Consider the following 12,298-nt stretch of genomic DNA (forward strand, 5'->3'; position numbering starts at 1 on the left):
TCATGCTGCTGTCTGGAGTTAAACGCCAGAAAAACGTCATGATCCGGAGTTGAACGCCCAAAACACGTCATAACTCGGAGTTCAACTCCAAGAGAAGCCTCAGCTCGTGGATTGATCAAGCTCAGCCCAAGCATACACCAAGTGGGCCCCGGAAGTGGATTTATGCATCAATTACTTACTCATGTAAACCCTAGGAGCTAGTCTAGTATATATAGGACATTTATCTATTGTATTAGACATCTTTGGTCTCAGTTTTGTTTTATTCTTCATCTTAGGAGATCATTGATCACGTTAGGGGGGCTGGCCATTCGGCCATGCCTGAACCTCTTTTGCTTATGTATTTTCAACGGTGGAGTTTCTGCACACCATAGATTAAGGGTGTGGAGCTCTGCTGTACCTCAAGTATTAATGCAATTCTATTTTCTTTTATTTAAATCTCTCTTATTCTTATTCCAAGATATTCATTCGTACCCAAGAACATGATGAATGTAATGAGTTAGATAACCCTCATTATCATTCTCACTTATGAACGCACGTGATTGACAACCACTTCCGTTCTACATGCAACCGAGCTTGAATGCGTATCTCTTAGATTCCCCAACAGAATCTTCGTGGTATAAGCTAGATAGATGGCGGCATTTATGAGGATCCGGAAAGTCTCACCTTGTCTGTGGTATTCCGAGTAGGATCCTGGGAATCCGGAAAGTCTCACCTTGTCTGTGGTATTCCGAGTAGGATTCCGGTAATGAATGACTGTGACGTGCTTCAAACTTGCAAGTGCTGGGCGTTAGTGACAGACGCAAAAGAATCAAGGGATTCTATTCCAGTAGGAGCGGGAACCAACCAGTGATTAGCCGTACTGTGACAGAGTGCGTGAGCATTAGTTTTCACTGCGAGGATGGGATGTAGCCATCAACCATGGGTGATGCCTCCAGACGATTAGCCGTGCGAGTGACAGCCGCATAGGATCATTTTCCCGAGAGGATTGAAAGTAGCCACCGCTGATGGTGAACCCCTATACAAAGCTTGCCATGGAAAAGAGTAAGAAGGTTGAGTTGAAGCAGTGGGAGAGCAGGCATCCTTGAGCCATACAGTATCTCCATATGCTTATCTGAAATTCTCACCAATGAATTTACATAAGTATTCTATCCCTTTTATTATTTATTTTTATTATTTATTTTCGAAATCCATAAACCAATTTAATCTGCCTAACTGAGATTTGCAAGGTGACCATAGCTTGCTTCATACCAACATTCTCTGTGGGATCGACCCTTACTCACGTAAGGTTTATTACTTGGACGACCCAGTACACTTGCTGGTTAGTTGAACGGAGTTGTGACCACACATAGCAAAGAGCCACAAGAATAATTCCATATAAAATAAAGAATACAATATTGTGAGTATCACAATTTCGTCCACCAGATGTCTACCGAGAAAAATGTAACACTGAGAAGATCCCACCGCCTCGCCCGATAAAACACAAAAGAGGAGGAAGTCAGACAGAGTACTGCAAATACCACTGAATCTACGGACATTCTACCAACGAGTGCCTCGACCTAAAGAATGTCATAGATAATTTGGCGCGAGAAGGGCGACTAGATCGGTTCTTAGCTAATAAAGTGGATGAACCGAGATAGCAAAGAAGGGATGAAGAGATCGGACGAGTTGAATGTCCACCTCACACCCGTGAAAGACATGTTCATATGATAAATGGAGGATTCGCGGTAGGAGGGATCTCTAAATCATCTCGCAAAAGACACCTTAAAGAGATATATCATGTCGGAGAAGGGGACAGGTCACCCGACCTCCCCACTATTACCTTTACAGAGAAAGACGCAACCGGCATCATCCCGGGGCATGATGACCCCATGGTCATTACCGTCATTCTCGCTAATGCTAATATCCACCGAACGTAGGTAGATCAAGGGAGCTTCATAGATATCTTGTTCAAATCCGCCTTTGACAAACTCGGCCTGCATGATGAAGAGCTCAGAGCGTATCCGAATAGCTTGTTCAGACTCGGAGACACCCCAATTCAACCACTAGGATACATCTCTCTGTATACAACCTTTGGAAAAGGAACTCGGTCAAGGACACTAAGCATAAACTACATCGTAGTCAACGTGAGTTTAGCATATAACGCCTTAATAGGTCGGACAACCTTGAACCAGCTCACCGCAGTAGTCTCCACTCCACATATGTGCATGAAGTTCCCAACTCGGGGAAAAAAAGACCAAAAGCTCACGCGACGCTGTTACAACGAAAGTCTGAACCTTAAAGGCAACCCCAGAGGAGAGGAAATCAACACCATCAAACTCGGGGGAGTTCGAGCTCGCGAAGAACTTCGTCCACAACCCAAAGGTGAGACCAAAGAAGTCTAGATTGGGGATACCCAGGATAAAATAACAAATATAGGGGCAACCTTAAAGGGAGACTTAAAGGAGCCACTGATACAGTTCCTAAAGGATAATGCCGATCTCTTTGCATGGAAGGCCGCAGATATGCCCGGCATAAATCCCAAATTAATGTGCCACAAACTGGCAGTATATCCTGGATCTCGGCCAATGCAACAGAAGCGTAGGAAGCTCAGCCCAGAAAGGTCCCAAGTTATGGAAGAGCAGGCACAAGCCTTGCTGGAGGCAGGGTTCATAAGAGAGGTCAAATACCCATTATGGCTAGCCAACGTTGTCTTGGTAAAGAAGTCAAATGGAAAGTGGCAGATGTGCATCGACTACACCGACCTCAATAAGGCCTGCCTAAAAGACCCTTACCCGCTCCCAAATATAGACACTCTAGTGGATGCCTCTTCTGGATACAAGTACCTCTTCTTCATGGATGCTTATTCGGGATACAACCAAATCCCAATGTACCCGCCCGACCAAGAGAAGACCTCATTCTTAACCCCAAAGGCAAATTATTGCTACATAGTCATGCCATTTAAACTCAAAAACGCAGGGGCTACATACCAAAGATTGATGAACAAAGTCTTTGCCGACCACATCGGAAAGCTAATGGAGGTTTATGTAGATGACATGCTAGTAAAAACACAAAGTGAGGAATCGTTGTTATCCGGCCTCACCAAAGTGTTCGACACCATAAGAAAGCATGGTATACGACTTAATCCCGCAAAGTGCATCTTCGCGGTAGAAGCTGGTAAATTCTTGGGCTTCATGCTCACCCAGAGAGGAATTTAGGCGAACCCAGATAAATGTCTGGCTATACTCAACATGAAAAGTTCGACTTGCATCAAAGAGGTACAACAGCTCAACGGAAGACTGGCAGCCATATCCAGATTTTTGGCTAGATCAGCTTTAAGATCTCTCCCCTTTTATGCAATATTAAGGAAATGAAAGAGGTTTGAATGGATCCCAGAATGCGAATAAGCTTTCCAAGATTTCAAGAAATTTCTGGGACAACCACGTGTCCTTACGCGACCTCGGGAAGGTGAAGAGCTAATACTATACTTCACTGTAAGAAGTCAGGCATTAGCATCAGCACCAGTCAAAGAAGATGAAAGTGGGCAACAACCCATCTACTTTATCAGTAAGGCTTTACAAGGGGCTGAATTAAACTATCAAAAGATAGAAAAGTTCGCTTATGCCCTCATACTCACTTCCCGACGACTCCGACCATACTTGCAAGCTTACACTATTAGAGTGCGAACCAACCAGCCCATAAAAGGCATCCTACAGAAAATTGATCTGGCTAGAAGAATACTACAATGGGCAGTCGAGTTATCTGAATTCAACCCCAAATATAAAGCTCGGACAGCTATCAAATCACAGTATCTAGCCGACTTTATTGCCGAGTACAATGACACCCTGGGAACTCCTACAAAATGGAATCTTTACGTAGACGACTTCTCAAACAAGACCGGGAGTGTAGCAGATGTAATTATCAAAAGTGATTAGGGAACCCAAATCGAGCTATCACTAAAGTTTGAATTCCCTGCCTCAAATAATCAGGCTGAATATGAGGCACTACTAGCTAGTTTAAGGCTGGCTAGGAAGGTAGGGGTCCAAAGGCTTACCATCTTCAGTGATTCACAAGTAGTTACCTCACAGATAGAAGGGAGCTACCAAGCTAAGGATCCCACCATGAAAAAATACTTGGAAAACCCAAAGTACAGCTCGAACAGTTCGGGGGATATGAGGTGCGACATATACCTCGAGAACAAAATGCCTGAGCTGATGCACTTTCAAAACTAGCCAGCACCAAACCAGGGGGCAATAATAGAAGTCTCATCCAAGAAACATTGCAAAGTTTGTCAATCTCGGAGGAAGAAAAGGTCCTAACCATATCAGGTCAGGATCAAGGACGGATGATCCCCATAATCAACTACCTCAAGTTTGAGACACTTCCCATAGATAAAAAGGAGGCGAAAAGGCTAGTACGAGAAGCATAGTACTACACCATAGTGGGCAATATCCTATACAGGAGAGGGATTTCAACACCCCTCCTAAAATGTGTGCTGGCCTCCGATACAAGGGAAGTCTTAGAAGAAGTACACAGTGGCATGTGCGGCAACCACCTGGGAGCACGAGCGCTTCAAAAAAGGTACTCCGAGCTGATTTCTACTGGCCGACCTTATAAAAGGAAGCAACAGAGTTTGTCAAGAAATGCCCACCTGAAGAACTCATCTATGTTACATCACCTTGGCCATTCGCAAAGTGGAGGGACCTCCTCGGACCCTTCCCCCAGGGTTCAGGGCAAGTCAAGTTTTTTATTGTTGGCGTAGACTACTTCACAAAGTGGATTGAAGTAGAGCCACTAGCTACTGCTTGATGAATGGATTTTTGATGGTATAGAATTTCACAAATGAATTCTCGTTGCAAGTATAGTTTCTAAACCAATCACTAATCCTTTCATACAAAAAGTTGTTTGTCACTAAAACAAACCCCTAAAATTTATAAACCGAAGTATTCAAACCTCGGATCGTTCTCCCTAGGAATTACAATAAAGTGTCTTGTTATTGGTTAGAAGTGTGTTTTGGGGTTTTGGATAAGAAGCATGAAAGTAAATGGCAATGAAAATAAACTAACAACTATAAAAGGCTCTTGGCAAGGTATGAAAATTAGAAGTCCTATCCTAGTTATCCTTCTCAATTGTGATGAGAATTGTTCATTGCTACCACTTAGTTAACCCTTACTAAATAAAGGAAAGTCAAGTGGATGAAGTGACTTGAGCCACAAGTCCTAGCCAACTCCCAAGGAAAGACTAGCTTTAGTGCACTCCAAACCAATTAGCAATCTCTCCAATTACCAATCAACAAAGGAATTAGATAACTCAAGTGTCACTAATTACTCTACCTAGACCAAGAGGAACAAAATCTATACTATATCTAGAAGAGGCATTTCTACAAACACATAAAAGGCAATAAAAGTAAACAACATAATTTGCAAGAATTAAAGAGAGATCTAACTACAAAGGCAAGAGATCAACAATAGAAAAGCAAAGAAGAACAATTATTATGGATTACCTCTTATTGAATTGAAAGAAAATGGAAGGAACAATAGTAGATCTACAACAAAACACAAGAACAACATAAAGGAAATTACAACAAAAGAATGGAAGAAGAATGAATGTAACAATAAGGAATTGAGAAGATAGAAGTAGAAGAAGATGAATTAAAATCTAGATCTAAGAACTAAACCTAATCTTAATCCTAATCCTAGAGAGAAGTGAGATATTCTCTCTCTAGAAACTACTTCTAAAGCTAAACTATGACTAATGGTAACTAACATGTAAATGTTGTGAAGTATGTTCATTCCACCTTCAATCCTTGGCTTAAATAGCATCAGAAATGAGTTAGATTGGGCCCACAAGGCTTCTAAAATCGCTGGCCACGTTTTGCTTTAAGTGAACCAGGTGGCAGCAACAGTGCGTGCGCGTACTATGCACGTATGCGTCACCATACGTATAGCAAATATGGCAAATCTTATATCTTTTCGAAGCACCGAATGTTAGCTTTCCAACCCAACTGGAACCGCATCATTTGGACCTCTGTAGCTCAAGTTATGGTTGACTAAGTGCGAAGAGGTCGGCTTGACAGCTTTTGCGATTCCTTCATTTCTTCATGAGTTCTCCATTTCTACATGCTTTTCCTTCATTTCCTTGGTCCAATCCTTGTCTCCTAAATCTGAAATCACTTAGCAAACATATCAAGGCATCTAATGGAATCAAGGAGAATTAGATTTAGCTATTTTAAGTCCTAAAAAGCATGTTTTCACTCTTAAGCACAATTAAAGGAGAAGTTATAAAACCATACTATTTCATTGAATAAATGTGGGTAAAAGGTGATAAATCTCTTAAAATCAATACAAGATAAACCGTCAAAACCGGGTTTATCACTGCTACCGCCCAAAGAAGTCAAAAATTCCTATATAGAAACATTATCACAAGGTTTGGGGTTCCTTACTCCATTACCACTGATAATGGCACCCAATTCACCGATACAGGTTTTAGGAACTTGGTAGCTGACCTGAAAATAAAGCACCAATTCACATCTGTAAAACACCACAAGCCAACGGACAGGCAGTGGCTGCTAATAAAGTCATATTGGCTGGGTTAAAACGAAGGCTACAGGACGCAAATGGAGCATCGGCTGAAGAACTTCCATAAGTCTTATGGGCATATCGGACAACCCCACATTCAACCACAGAAGAATCACCCTTCCTACTTGCTTAGTACTGGGAAAAGGTTACTATAAGGTGTCCGACCTCGAGAGGTGAGAGCTGCCAAGGTTATAGCATGCATGTAACCTAAGAAGGTACTATAGTTAGAAAGTAATAAAGATCTTAGGTCAAGGTGCACTCTTTTTCCTGAAAAGGTTTTCTAATGAGGCGCCAGGCCAAGATCTACCAAATTACCCGACCTAGAAGGGTAAGCACTTGTATGTTCATATTTTTATTTATATTTTTATTTCATTATCATTTGAATAAAAGTTATCGATTCCCTAAAAAGTTTCCTACCAAGATGCATTAATCTAAGCTCATAAAACACAAAAATTCGTCGCCCGATTACCAAGAAGTCGGTAAGGTGAAAACCAAATTCATCGCCCTATTACCAAGAGGTCGGCAAAGTGAAAACCAAATTCATCACCCGATTACAAAGAGGTCAGCAAGGTGAAAGTGATAGAAGCAGATTAATACAAGAAGTTATAAAAAGTAATCCATAGAAAGCGACCTGACAAGGTCTGACTAAAAATGGATTACTAAAAATAACTTAAGAAGGCCCAACAAAGAAGTCGGACCAGTGAAAGAAACACTAAAAAGGGTCAAAGACATCTCACAAAGGCCAAAGAAAGGCCAAAAGAACAAGTCGAAACGGCGCTAAAAAGTCATCCAAACAAACTATAAAGAAAAGGTTCCCCTTGGAACACTACCTAAAAAGTTGTTGGAATATGACTAAAAAGCCCGAACGCTGAAGCCAGATAGGTCGACGTCAGCTAAAGGCGCGATCCAAAGGAACAAACTCGAGAAGAGAACGAGTCAAAAGCCAAAAAGGTTGAAAACAACTTAAGGCTCAAAGGTGCTTATTTAAAAAGGGAACAACTCTGCTAAAAAAAAGCGCGATCTCAAAACAAGGCTACAAAAGTCGTTCGAAACTAAAAAGGTTCTTTGTAAAAGAACACTAAAAAGTTATCAGACAAGTCGCTAAAAGCCCAGACACTAAGCCGCAAGGATCATTTCGCCGAACTCAGTAAAGGGTTGACAAAGTACCAACTCAAAACAAGCCGTGACCCCAAAAGGCAAGGGTGGAAAACCCACTCAAAGTAGGTCGGGCCGATAAATATCCCATCTCTATAAAATTCGCAAAGGGTTGCAGAAAGTAAAGCTCCAAACATTCAGCAAAAAGCATTCTTCAAGGATCAAAGACTCAAAAGCTGCCTAGAGGGCAGCCTAGCAGTTTAAAGTGTTTTGAAACTAAGGTTACTAGCAAACAACCAAGTGTCAAAGGCGAATGCTCAAGCACGACGTCCTCTGATGAGCAGATAATTTATACGCTTTTTGGCATTGTTTTTACATAGTTTTTAGTAAGTTTAAGCTACTTTTAGGGATGTTTTCATTAGTTTTTATGTTAAATTCACATTTCTGGACTTTACTATGAGTTTGTGTGTTTTTCTGTGATTTCAGGTAAATTCTGACTGAAATTGAGGGATTTGAGCAAAACTCTGAAGAAGGCTGACAAAAGGACTGCTGATGCTGTTGGAATCTGACCTCCCTGCACTCGAAATGAATTTTCTGGAGCTACAGAACTCCAATTGGCGCGCTCTTAACGGCGTTGGAAAGTAGACATCCAGGGCTTTCCAGCAATATATAATAGTCCATACTTTATTCGAAGAATGACGACGTAACTTGGCGTTGAACGCCAAGTACATGCTGCTGTCTGGAGTTAAACGCCAGAAAAACGTCATGACCCGGAGTTGAACGCCCAAAACACGTCATAACTCGGAGTTCAACTCCAAGAAATGCCTCAAATCGTGGATTAATCAAGCGCAGCCCAAGCATACACCAAGTGGGCCCCGGAAGTGGATTTATGCATCAATTACTTACTCATGTAAACCCTAGGAGCTAGTCTAAGTATAAATAGAACATTTATCTAATGTATTAGATGTCTTTTGACCACGTTTCATCTTTGGTCTCAATTTTGTTTTATTCTTCATCTTAGGAGATCATTGATCACGTTTGAGGGGGCTGGCCATTCGGCCAGGCCTGAACCTTCCACTTATGTATTTTCAACGGTGGAGTTTCTGCACACCATGGATTAAGGGTGTGGAGCTCTGCTGTACCTCAAGTATTAATGCAATTCTATTATCTTTTATTCAAATCTCTCCTATTCTTATTCCAAGATATCCATTTGTACCCAAGAACATGATGAATATAATGATGAAAGTGACGATCATTATTTTCTCACTTATGAACGCACGTGATTGACAACCACTTCCGTTCTACATGCAACAGAGCTTGAATGCGTATCTCTTAGATTCCCCAACAGAATCTTCGTGGTATAAGCTAGATAGATGGCGGCATTTATGAGGATCCAGAAAGTCTCACCTTGTCTGTGGTATTCCGAGTAGGATCCTGGGAATCCGGAAAGTCTAACCTTGTCTGTGGTATTCCGAGTAGGATTCCGGTAATGAATGACTGTGACGTGCTTCAAACTTGCAACCTGCTGGGCGTTAGTGACAGACGCAAAAGAATCAAGGGATTTTATTCCAGTAGGAGCGGGAACCAACCAGTGATTAGCCGTACTGTGACAGAGTGCGTGAGCATTAGTTTTCACTGCAAGGATGGGATGTAGCCATCAACCATGGGTGATGCCTCCAGACGATTAGCCGTGAGACTGACAACCGCATAGGATCATTTTCCCGAGAGGATTGAAAGTAGCCACAGCTGATGGTGAACCCCCTATACAAAGCTTGCCATGGAAAGGAGTAAGAAGGACTGAGTAGAAGCAGTAGGAGAGCAGGCGTCCTTGAGCCATGCAGCATCTCCATTCGCTTATCTGAAATTCTCACCAATGAATCTGCATAAGTCTTCTATCCTTTTATTTAATCTATTCTTTTATCTTTATTTTCGAAACCCATAAACCATTTTAATCTGCCTGACTGAGATTTACAAGGTGACCATAGCTTGCTTCATGCCAACAATCTCTGTGGGATCGACCCTTACTCACGTAAGGTTTATTACTTGGACGACCCAGTACACTTGCTGGTTAGTTGAACGGAGTTGTGAATTCAACCAGTGCCATAATAATGATTTCATACAAAGACAAACAACTTGAAAGATAGTGATCACAATTTCGTCCACCAAGTTTTTGGCGCCGTTGCCGGGGATTGTTCGAGTATGAACAACTGACGGTTCATCTTGTTGCTCAGATTAGGTAATTTTCTTTTCAAAAATCTTTTTCAAAAATTTTTCTTTTTATTTTTCGTTTTTCCAAACTATGTTTTTCGAAAAAATTAATAAAAATACAAAAAAATTAGAAAATCATAAAAATCAAAAATATTTTGTGTTTCTTGTTTGAATCTTGTGTTAATTTTTAAGTTTGGTGTCAATTGCATGCTTTTAAAATTTTTCTTGCATTTTTCGAAAATTCATGCATTCATGGTGTTCTTCATGATCTTCAAGTTGTTCTTGACAAGTCTTCTTGTTTGATCTTGATGATTTCTTGTTTTGTGTCTTTTGTTGTTTTTCATGTGCATTTTTGCATTCATGTTTTCCATGCATTAAAGATTTTTAAGTTTGGTGTCTTGCATGTTTTATTTGCATTAAAAATTTTTCAAAATTATGTTCTTGATGTTCATCATGATCTTCAAGGTGTTCTTGGTGTTCATCTTGACATTCATAGCATTCTTGCATGCATTCATTGTTTTGATCTAAAAATTTCATGCATTGAATATTTTTGTTGTTTTTCTCTTTCATAATTAAAAATTCAAAAAAATCAAAAAAAATATCTTTTCCTTATTTTCCTCCAAATTTTTGAAATTTTGGGTTGACTTGGTCAAAAATTTTTAAAAATTAGTTGTTTCTTACAAGTCAAGTCAAAATTTCAATTTTAAAAATCTTATCTTTTCAAAAATCTTTTTCAAAAATCATATCTTTTTCATTTTTTTTAAAATTTTCGAAAATTTCAAAAATTATTTTTCAAAATATTTTCAAAATCTTTTTCTTATCTTTTTATCAAATTTTCGAAAATTAAGCTAACAATTAATGTGATTGGTTCAAAAATTTGAAGTTTGTTACTTTCTTGTTAAGAAAGGTTCAATCTTTAAATTCTATAATCTTATCTTGTAGTTTCTTGTTAGTTAAGTCAATTTTAAAAATTAAATCTTTTTCAAAATATCTTTTTATTAAAATTTTTATCTTATCTTTTTATCTTTTATCTTATCTTTTTCAAAATTTTATCTTTTTCAAAATTTGATTTCAAAATATCTTATCTAACTTCTTATCTTCTTATCTTTTTCAAAATTTGATTTCAAATCTTTTTCAATCAACTAACTAACTTTTTGTTTGTTTCTTATCTTTTTCAAAACTACCTAACTACCTTTCCCTCTCTAATTTTCGAAAATTCTCCCGCTCTTTTTCAAAAATTCTTTTTGTTTTAAATTTTAAATTTTAATTATATTTTGTCTTTAATTTTCGAAAATCACTAACCTATTTTTAAAAAAATTATTTTCGAAAATCCTCTCCCTCTCCTCTCTTCTTCTATTTAATTAATTAATTACTAACACTTCTCTTCACCTCTCTTCATCTAAGAATCCGAACTTCTTATATCCCTTGTATTTGGATTCTTCTACCCCTTTCTTCTTCTACTAACATAAAGGAATCTCTATATTGTGACATAGAGGATTCCTCTTTCTTTTCTTGTTTTCTTCTCTTTCATATGAGCAGGAACAGGGAAAAGGGCACTCTTGTTGAAGTTGATCCAGAACCTGAAAGGACTCTGAAGAGAAAATTAAGAGAAGCTAAATTACAACAATCCAGAAACAACCTTTCAGAAATTTTCGAACAAGAGAAGGACATGGCAGCCGAAAATAATAATAATAATAATGCAAGGAGAATGCTTGGTGATTTCACAAAGCCAACATCCAAGTTTGATGGAAGAAGCATCTCCATTCCTGCCATTGGAGCCAATAACTTTGAGCTGAAACCTCAGCTAGTTGCTTTAATGCAACAAAACTGCAAGTTTTATGGACTTCCATCTGAAGATCCTTATCAGTTTTTAACTGAGTTCTTACAGATCTGTGAGACTGTAAAGACGAATGGAGTTAATCCTGAAGTCTACAGACTCATGCTTTTCCCTTTTGCTGTAAGAGACAGAGCTAGAATATGGTTGGATTCACAACCTAAGGATAGCCTGGACTCCTGGGATAAGCTGGTCACTGCCTTCTTGGATAAATTCTTTCCTCCTCAAAAGTTGAGCAAGCTGAGAGTGGATGTTCAAACCTTCAAACAAAAAGATGGTGAATCCCTCTATGAAGCTTGGGAAAGATACAAGCAGTTGACCAAAAGATGTCCATCTGACATGTTTTCAGAATGGACCCTATTAGATATCTTCTATTATGGTCTCTCTGAATTTTCGAAAATGTCACTGGACCATTCTGCAGGTGGATCTATTCACCTGAAGAAAACGCCTGAAGAGGCTCAAGAACTCATTGACATGGTTGCAAACAACCAATTCATGTATACCTCTGAGAGGAATTCCATGAATAATGGGATACCTCAGAAGAAAGGAGTTCTTGAAATTGATGCTCTGAATGCCATATTGGCTCAGAACAAAATGTTGACTCAAC

At 39.4% G+C, this 12,298-nt stretch overlaps 1 non-coding gene across 1 annotated transcript; it reads right to left on the reverse strand.

Annotated features, from left to right (window-relative positions):
* Window positions 1–11,928: 11,928 nt before the first annotated feature.
* LOC112719486 (small nucleolar RNA R71) lies at window positions 11,929–12,032 on the reverse strand. Its single transcript, XR_003161787.1, has one exon. It is a non-coding gene; the product is annotated as a small nucleolar RNA R71 (small nucleolar RNA).
* Window positions 12,033–12,298: the final 266 nt, after the last annotated feature.

This window comes from Arachis hypogaea, chromosome 10, assembly GCF_003086295.3.
Source record: "Arachis hypogaea cultivar Tifrunner chromosome 10, arahy.Tifrunner.gnm2.J5K5, whole genome shotgun sequence".
Classification (NCBI taxonomy): Eukaryota; Viridiplantae; Streptophyta; class Magnoliopsida; order Fabales; family Fabaceae; genus Arachis; species Arachis hypogaea.